Source organism: Carlito syrichta, unplaced genomic scaffold (assembly GCF_000164805.1).
Source record: "Carlito syrichta isolate Samal-C Ts95f unplaced genomic scaffold, Tarsius_syrichta-2.0.1 Scaffold92719, whole genome shotgun sequence".
Taxonomy (NCBI): domain Eukaryota; kingdom Metazoa; phylum Chordata; class Mammalia; order Primates; family Tarsiidae; genus Carlito; species Carlito syrichta.
Window position 1 is genome coordinate 1 of NW_007036815.1, and position 10,287 is coordinate 10,287.

A 10,287-nucleotide genomic window follows, 5' to 3' on the forward strand; every position below is an offset into this window, starting at 1 on the left:
ACTCTTTGCTCTCTGTCTTTGAGTGTCCAAAGATAGAGGATTTCACGGTATGTTTTCAATGATTCAGCTTCTGCAAACATATACAAATAGGTTCCTCACTAGCAGTCCTGTTTGGACAATTAATAGCAAGAAATATGCTTGAATTAGAGGTCCAATTTCCTCTTGAATGCAGTTTCTCCTCTTCTTGGCAACAAAGCCATTTGCAGAGACCTGGAAATCATGAGTTTCCTAAGTGGAAGGAGGTGTTGTTGTGGTTCACCTGAAAATATCCGTTCAGATTGACTGGTGTTTTATAGCAACATTTCAAGACCCAGTTTATATTATTGATGACAATGGGGTCAGGGTTGCCTTAGTTAGGTGAGTTTGTATAGGGGTCATAGCCACGTCAAGCCAGCATGGGGTTGATCTGGGACACGTCCCGCACCACATCCCTAGGGATGTGGCCAGTCCACTTGGAGGGCGCTTCTAAGTTCACAGGCTTGATGACCTGGCTTCATGACCTGTCTTGGAGCTTGTCAATGTGGTCCTCACGGTGCAAAACAGTATCACTCCAGGCAATGCCCAGGAAGTCAAGGATGAGCTTGAGGGAGTGCTGCAGGTGCCACCCCAGCAGCTTGTAGTACAGGGGCAGACACTTGTCCTTGCCCACCTCCATGCACTGTGCATACATAACCTCGATGGTTTTGTTCTACTTGAGGCAGTCGTGGTAGTTGCTGAGGTCGAAGCCAGTGATGGTGACCTTGCATATGATCATGGAGTGCACAGAGGTCCAGCCGTCATGTACCATCAGCAAGAACTTGGAGTTGGGGAACAGGCATGACAGGTACACTGAGGACTTGAGTGTGAAGGGGTCCTTGTTTTAGAGCATGCGGGCCAACTAGCTATGCTTGGCAATAACCTCCAGGATGAAGGCCTGTATGGTGGGTCCAGCACTGAGTCCGTCACACCCGCCTCATCCAGCCTCAGCTTCTGGCAGCCAGACTTGGACCAGACCTAGCATGTGGCCAGCACGTGCAGAATGACGTGCATCTCCTCACTGCAGTGCACCTTGGAGTGGGTGTCCAGCATTGCCTCGCTGTAGGCATGAGGTCGACTCGCATCATCACCATAGGATCCTCCTACTCGGGCCACATGGCTACCGGGGGCTCCAAGGGCCCACCAGCACCGCCCAGCACTCCAGCACCTGCTGCTTCAGCTGGACGCCAGCACCAGGGCCAATGTGCAGACAGCCGCCAGCAGCACCTTCTGCACCAGCAGGCACATGTTGGACCAGGGGCGGGGCAGGCCTGGCCTAGGAGCCAGCATCTGTGACTTCAGCTACAGGTCAATGAGCAGCCTGCCCACCCAGATCACATCTCTTCTGGGCACTGCCAACTCTGGGCTCCAGCCCTCGAGCCTCCTTGCCAAGGTTTTCTGCTGGCAGAACCTGTTCCGAGGCATAGCCAGACAGCCCCATGCACCCACAACTCCCGGCTCACCAACCACCCTGGCCGAGGCTCATTTTGATAATTTTAAATAACACCTCAGCAAAGAAAAATTACATGCAATAAAATTAGTACAAATTTAGAACTAAATTAAGACAAATCTAATAAAACATCAAAGCTCATCATAGCAGCTTAGGAGGTTCTTAAAGGAAAATCTATAGATCCACAATCTCATATTAGAAAAGAAAAAAAAATGTGCAAATTATTAGCAGTATTTCTTTCAAGAAATTAGAAAAGTGTAAAGGAAATCTAGATAAAGTAATGGTAATAAATATGCTAAACAAAGTTAGCAAAGCATGCAATAACAAATAAAGTAAGAGAATGCTTTATGTAAGAATATTTCATGTAAGTAAATTTAAAAACATAGATAAAAATTAATCTTTAGATAAATATTTTCACTGGGCTCGGTGGCTCAGCCTGTAATCCCATGCCTTGGGAGACTGAGGTGAGTGGATTGCCTGACCCCGTGGGTTCGAGACCTTCCTGGGCAACTTGGTGAGGCCTCATCTTTACAAGTCAAAAATCAGTCGCGTGTGGTAGTGCGCACCTGTAGTTCCAGCTACTTGGAAGGCTGAGGCGGAAGGATCACTGGAGCCCAGCTGGTCGTGGCTGTGGTGGCCAGGAGCAGACATTGCACTCCAGCAATGTGACAAATGAGACTCCAACTCAAAAAAAAAAAGAAAAATATTTTCAAAAATGTGAGATGAAATAGCAAATCTGAATAGTAACAACTAAAGTTTTGTTACCTTAAATTCCAAGGCTTTAGATGGAAACTTTAGCAAACATTTAAGAAACAAATGCTCCCTATCTTATACAGTCTATATTAGTACTAAAAATTTAGAATACTCCAAGAGTTAGGCAGGTTATGTGAATGTGACAACAAAACCAGAAAAGGGCAGTATGAGGAAGAAGCATTATAGACTAATCTCATAGTAATAAGCAATGATAACAACTTTTTGTAATAGATGATAACAAATCAGTGGCAATATACACCATAGTTAAGATTTTTCTTTCTTTTTTGTATTATAAATATGTAGGGTACAATTCAGGGTTGAGTATACAAATGTTGATTATGCAGTTACCCTTGTTAATGAGGTAAGGATTTTTCAAATAATGTGTTCTGAAATCAGTAAAGTTTATTAAAAACAAAAAATTCATGAAAAACTAGTTTTACATTACAAATGTTAGTATATTTTAATTTTTAAAAATCTGTATTTTCCCACATTAGGAGTTTTACAAGGGAAAGTCATGTAATATTTAAGTAGCTGATTAAAAACAACTGATAAAATTTAACCTTTATTATAATTAAATAATGTTTATTAAGCCAGGAATAGAACTTTTCATAATTGATAAACAACATCTGAAGGTAGTATGTATAAACTCTTTAGCCCACTCTGAATTAAATTATAGTTCTACCATATTACTTTGGAAAAATTACTTAACATTGTTGTGCCAAAAATTCTTCACTTAAAAGTACATAATTTTATACATAAATTACTTTGAAATGTGTCTAAATAAATAGCTAAAAAGTACTAATTCATTCTAAAATTGCCAACCATATGGTAAAGTGAAGCTTGTGGTAGTTGTGACTGTGCCACACTGCACTCCAGCCTGGGCAACAGAGTGAGACTTCCACTCAAAAAAACAAAAACTAGGAACTTGTAAACATTTTTTTTTCTTTTTAGCAATGATGATACCTTGAACATTTTGAGAAATAGAGACTGAAATTCATTGTGCCTTGATATCATGGTGGCCAAAGTGAAGAGATTGAATTTGCAGGGAACAGAATGTTCAGGCATTTGGGGTTTTATAGTGGTTATTTCTCAATGCAAATCAATAATTTCTTCATTAAGATATAGTTTCCAAATTTGTAGATTTTTTTTATTGGTGCAATTTTCTTAAAGCTTGCATTAGCATTGGGCCCTCACTTAAACATTGAAAGATCAGATAATAGCAAAGAATCACTATACTGTTATTATTAGCTCACCTTCAACTCTATCTTAAATTGAGGCACAAAATGTTTACTTTATTAAAATCAGGATGTATGCCACATATTGAGGAAAAAAGAAAGGGAGAAGGGAAGGACTGGTAGAAAGAATGCATCTTAAAGTTTGACTTCAAATGATATCTCAGAATTTGGATACCTTTGGCAATTCAACAACTTTGACTAATAGTTTGAGTTAATCAATCAGTGACCTGTATTCAGTATTCCTTCCAAGTCTTGTAGTATTTTACCTGAATGCTTTTCCTAATAGAATCGATTTGTTTGAAGGAAGTTACCAATGTTCACAGTTTAGCCATCATTTTAGTACTCATTCCATTAACAGCTAACTTAGTAGTATTTAAACATTCCTGCATTTTTACTCTATGCAATATCTTGATGCCTTAGAAAGGTAGGGTACTGGGATTATACCCATGTTACTGATGGAGAACTAGAAAAACAGATTATATAATTTAAACAGGCAATAGGGACAAATTCAAACCTTGGCAATTTGACTGTAGTGTACATTTTCTTAGTCCTTATATTCTATAGCCTTTTGATGACTTGGTAAATGATCTTTGCCAGTTCATAGTTTGACTTTGTAAAAGACTCTTCAGCAAACATATTTATGGATGGTTTAGTTTAAGACATGAAATCTATAGGTAGTAATTGATTGTCTGAAGCTTGTGTCACATCCAACTCTTACTCAGCTACTAAAATTTGTCTGTGATACCAGAGGGCACAGAATGCATGCCCACTAGTCACTGGTGACCTCTTTGCATACTATTCTAAGGACAGTGAATGAATATTTTATAATATAGTATGCTTTTAGGCACCAAGTGTGATGAAATATCTTATCTTTATTATATTCTAAATTGAAGCTTTTTAATTTACAAAAACATTTTTAATGAATTGGGCAATGGCTTCAAAATGTGCACCTTTTAGATTTAAAAAAGTAATTCCCATGATTTTATGGATTAAAAACAAAGACCGTTTAATTTGAATTTGAGTAAAATTGTAATAGGGCATTGGGCCACATGAGTCAAAGTACAAAGAGAAGTTTATTGAGCTGAGAGCCAGCTGGAAGCCACTTACCCTCGAGACACAAAGTCCCAGGCAAGGACCCCACTCCTCAGTGGGGTTGGGCTTCAGTACAATTTGATTTGGGTCAGGGGTCTTTTACAGTTGCAGTTGGCTAAACCACACATTCTTGTTTGGCCTTGCTTTTGCTTACTTAGCCTTTAGAGAGATGCTTTCTTTTACAAATGATTGTTTTATCTTGTAACAGACTGCAAAAATTACCTGAAGCTGTTTACAGAAGTGAGAACTTGCAATTAGAGCATTTTACTTGTGAAGGCTTGTGAACTTATTTGTAATTTTTTAACTGCCAAATCAAGGCTTTCCTTTTCTTAAGCTGATTTATTTCTTTAGGTTAGCCTTTCACAAAATGATTGGGAGCATATATACACTGAGGCAGCTTTACCCTCAATATCATCACAAATCAGCTAATAGAATTATTTTTTGATATGATGGAAGAGTTGATTAAACCTACATTCTTTTTACGATTAAAAAGTGTTATGCATGAAATGCAGTTGGGGATAGAAGTCTAATCACTTTATTTTCCTCATATGAATATTTTATTTTGTTTTGGTTTATATTCATAATCGATTTTATCACACCATGCTACTTAAAACTAATTACCATAATTCTTAGTCAAAGTAAAAGAGTTTTCCATTCATAAATTAACTATATTTTCTTGTGGATTTTTCAAAGCATTTTGTCATTATTGATGGCAGATGCTGAAACATACATTAGCCACTCCTTACCTGTTCATTTTCATGATGGAGTCATCAGATTAAGCTTTCTACTGAATTTCTAACTTTTGGCAGTTTGCCAGGGATATCTCTTTCGGTTGATTCAAGTGCAGGGGCTAGCTTCACCCACACGCCTTCTGCTAACATTATGCTGGTAGAGCAAGAAGAGAGTTTATGAAAAGCAACATGTGTGGTATTATGATCAGACTCTTGAAAAATTATAATGCTAGAGAGAAGCTCAGTAACACTTAAAATTGTCCTCACATTTAATATATTTCCAAGTGCTAATACATTTTATTTCTCCATGAAAGTGTCACATCACGGCTATACTTTCGCCACACCAATAGCTGGCAAACATTTACTCCTGTGAGTAAACTCAGTAGTTCCATCTGTAGCCAGCAACTTGGTTTTGTTTTTTTGTTTTTTGATTTGGAGTGTCACTCCATTGCCCCAGGCTGGAATGAAATGTCACGCTTGTCAAATGGAGCCAAACTTCCATTTGAGAAAAAAATATAACCCATTACATTCTATATTGCTTACTATACACCAGGCACTGGTCAAAATGTGTTACATATGTTAACTTATTTAACAGAATGAGGAAAATAATCTGTTTCAACAATAGAATGAGGAAAGTAATCTGTTTAAATAATTTTAAAAGCCAAGTATCTGGCAGGACTCGGTGGCTCAGCCTGTCACCCCAGCACTTTGGGAGGCCAAAGCGAGTGTATCTCCTGAGTCCGCGGGTTCGAGACCAGCTTGGGCAACTTGGCAAAAAAAACGACTCTGCAATAAATAAAAAATTAGCTGTGTGTGGTAGCTCACACTTGGAGTTCTGGCTACTTGGAAGGCTGAGGCGGAAGGATCACCAGAGCCCAGCAAGTCGAGGCTGCGGTGTCTGGGAACGGCCACTGCACTCCAGTCTGGGTGATAGAGTGAGACTCCAACTCAAAAAAAAAAAAGATAAAGCCGGGCTTGGTGGCTCAGCCTGTAATCCCGCGCCTTTGGGAGGCTGAGGTGAGTGGATTGCCTGAGCCTGCGGGTTCGAGACCCGCCTGGGCAGCGAGACCTCATCTCTACAATAAATCAAAAATCAGCCGGGCATGGTAGTGCATGCCTGTAATTCCAGCTACTCGGAAGGCTGAGGCGGAAGGATCGCCGGAGCCCAGTAGGTCGAGGCTGCGGTGGCCGGGAGCGGCCACTGCACTCCAGTCTGGGTGGTTGAGTGAGACTCCAACTCAAAAAAAAAAAGATCTATTTTCTACACTATACAATACGGAAAATATAAATACCTATATGTTCAAAGATTACGTAGTAGTTACATAAACTTCAGCTAACAACAAAATAGCTGTTTATATGGTCATTGAAATGTTTTCTGAGAATTGTTAATGACATGGAGGTAAACTCAGGATACAATGTTAAATAACATGACATGGTCCCAATTATTTGAAATACATATGCATAGAGGAAAAAAAAAGTTGAAAATATCTGCGGGCTGCAGACATGGATTTTTTAAATTTATTTTTTGCTTTATATTTTCAAAATTTTTACTATTTTTTTTTAGGCTACAGATGTTTATGCATTGGCATTTTCCTTCTAAACAAAACAAGAGAAACACAGGGGTAAAATAGGTGGCCACATTAAGTAGACATTCCTAGTTTGTTTTGGTAGCAGGCAAAACACTGATTTCATGAATATATTACAAAGTAGACTTTTTTTTGAGTTGAAGTCTCACTCTGTCACCCAGACTGGAGTGCAGTGGCTGCTCCTGGCCACCGCAGCCTCGACCTGCTGGGCTCTGGTGATCCTTCCACCTCAGCCTTCCAAGTAGCTGGAACTACAGGCGCGTGCTACCATGCCTGGCTGATTTTTTGATTTATTGTAGAGATGAGGACTTGTCAAGCTGCCCAGGCAGGTCTCAAACCCGCGGGCTCAGGCAGTCCACTCACCTCGGCCTCCCAAAGTGCTGGGATTACAGGGTGAGCCACTGAGCCTGGCCCAAAGTAGAATTTTAAATTACCCATTACTCATTATCATCTTTCATTTATTCTCATAATGGCATTATTTGTCTATCCGTTTTTTTTTTTAGAAATTCGTATCAATACCAGATTAATTTCTAAAATTCTAGAAACAGTGGTATTCTGGGGACAAACCAGGCAGTACCTTGTTGGGTAACTGAGTCAAGTCTTTGGAATATACATCAGCTGTTTCTGATAGTCTTTGGCATTTTAGGACTATCTTTTTTTTTTTTTTGAGTTGGGGTCTCACTCTGTCGCCCAGACTGGAGAGCAGTGGATGCTCCCGGCCACCACAGCCTCGACCTGCTGGGCTCTGGTGATCCTTACGCCTCAGCCTTCCAAGTAGCCAGAATTACAGGCATGTGAGGACTATGCTAATGATGCATCTCCAGATCATAAACATATGTACAGAAAATAAAAAAAACTGAGTAAACATAAGACATTGTTCATGTTTCTTTCTGAGACACTCAATTTTTGTGGTGTGCCACACTCAGCACACCCAGGCAAGTCACCTTTCTGTAATTGGTGCTCCTTCCTGATTTTACTCTAGGCCACAAAATCCAGGTTTTAATAACAGGAAGCATCCTCCAGAGTATTTATATTGTAACAATACTCACAAGCACTCTATTATTTTTCATTTTTATTTTAGATTCAGGAGGTACACGTGCATGTTTTGTTATGTAGACATATTGTAGAGTGGTGGGGGTTGGGTCTCAGGTGGTCCATTCCCCAGAGAGTGAACATTGTACCCAATAAGTAATTTCTGATCCCCAATCCCTTTTCCCACCTCAAAATTTAAAATGTGAAAGTCAAACAACTAAAACTATTTAAGAAATAATGCATATAAAGCATGAATATATTGTTAGCTAGACTTCAGCCTTAAAAGTGGAATACTTTAAATAAATTGCATGTAAACTGAATTTTTGTAAAGTGAATTTTAAATTAAGTTGTATTTCAAATCATTAAAGGAAATAGTCATTTCAATAAATAGGATTATTTACTAAGATCTGAACCCTCTAAGTACAGGTATAAAATATTGAATTTGCCGGGCTCGGTGACTCAGCCTGTAATCCCACACCTTTGGGAGGCTGAGGTGAGTGGATTGCCTGAACCCGCGGGTTCGAGACCCACCTGGGTGGTGAGACCTCATCTCTACAATAAATAAAAAAATCAGCCGGGTGTGGTAGCGCATGCCTGTAATTCTGGCTACTTGAAAGACTGAGGTGGAAGGATCGCTGGAGCCCAGCAAGTGGAGGCTGTGGTGGCCGGGAACGGCCACTGCACTCCAATCTGGGTGACAGAGTGAGACTCCAACTCAAATAATAATAGTAATAATAATAATAATAATAAAATATTGGATTTACTTAAGGCAGGGCATGCATGTGTTATTAGTAAAGCACAGATGATATGTAATATTGTGATCAATTTGTTTTTTGTTTTCATGTCCCAGCTATATCAATAATTCTGGAACCTTAGGTTGGAGGAAGTGGGTAATGGGATTCCTCCTCAATTTTACCTGTGCTGTATGAGATGGCCATTTGTACACAAACCAAAAGTTGATAGAGAAGCCAAAGAAAAGGAGATATAGACCAGCAGTACTAGGATTATCCTTGCAAATGATTTTAAAGATATTTCCATCTAAGTTGTACGTAGCTTAGACAAACTATTTTATCAAAAATGACCTCCTGCCATTTGTTTGCTAAACTCTGACATGTCCATGTGGCCCTTTGAGCTATGGACTCTGTGTATACCTAAGCTTTGGCCCCCTCCTCTACCTTGGAAAGGAGACTCACCTCTCTCTCTCTCTCCTCTCTCACCCCTCCTACTCCCTCCCTCCCCTCTTTCTTTCTCTTTCTCTCCCTCTCATTTACTTTTTAAATAAATTGTGTCTTCCAAGTTGACTTCTGTGCAATTCTTTGTATCTTACCTGTGGCACTAGATCACAGACCCCTGGTCTGACCTAACATTTTGTAGGCCCTGCTGGGATTCTGACCTAACACTTTTATTCATCTCAAACTGTAACTTCGGCAGTCTGCACAATCAGTTTGTCCTTTAAGGTCCTCTGACTGGATTGTCTTTCACCCAATCCTTCATTCTTACTACAATCTGAATGTAGATTTCATTAAGTCACCCATCTTCCCCCACCCACCACACACCTTCCATGAATTACATACATTCCTTGAGGTACTGTGTCTCCTTTGTCCCAGACCACTTTGCAGTTTTGCCTGTTGGGTTCAGTGGGAAAAAAGAGCAACTTTCTTCTTACTTATCTGTGCTGCTTTTGACCCATGAGACTCTAGTGTTCTCTGGCATCCCTTTGGAAGAAGGGGGTGCCTGGGCTCCACACTATCATTTAACTTTGGAGGCTCTTGTGGTAGCCTGTTAACAATTTTATCACATCTGCTCTTTCTTCTTAGTTTTCTCCCCCACCTTTCTTTATACTGTAGCCAGAGTAAAATTTTAAAATGAAAGTTCATCTTACTTCTGTGCTTAAAATCCTTCTTTATCCACTCCATATATTAGACAAAATTCAAAATCCCTGTCATGGGCAATGTCTTGCTGATCTATTTCTGTTCCCTACTCCAACCAAGCATGTGCTCCTCCTCCCTATTACTCTACAGGTAAGCTCATGTTACAATTCAAATCAGATCTCTTCCCCTTGCTATCCTCATTTCACTTATAGAGAGAACTTACCACAGTTGTAATTTTATATGTTTTATAACTATTTGTTTACAACCTCTGATCTTCTAAATTTAGTAGAATGCATTTGGTTGCCAAGACAACCAAAAAGAAACAAAATCAGAAGGCTAAATCTTTTGAAGTTTATTAGGCTTATTTTACGGCCCAACACACATTCTGTCTTTGTAAACACTCCATTTGAACTTGGAAGAAAGTGTTTTCCACGGCTATTAAGGGCAGTACACTTATTTAGGTTACATTGACTAATAGTATTGTTCAATTTTTTATATTTTTACTGATTTTTCTATCTGCTT

At 39.5% G+C, this 10,287-nt stretch overlaps 1 pseudogene; it reads right to left on the reverse strand.

Moving 5' to 3' along the window:
• Window positions 1-217: 217 nt before the first annotated feature.
• On the reverse strand, window positions 218-1,263 carry LOC103263169 (annotated as a pseudogene).
• Window positions 1,264-10,287: the final 9,024 nt, after the last annotated feature.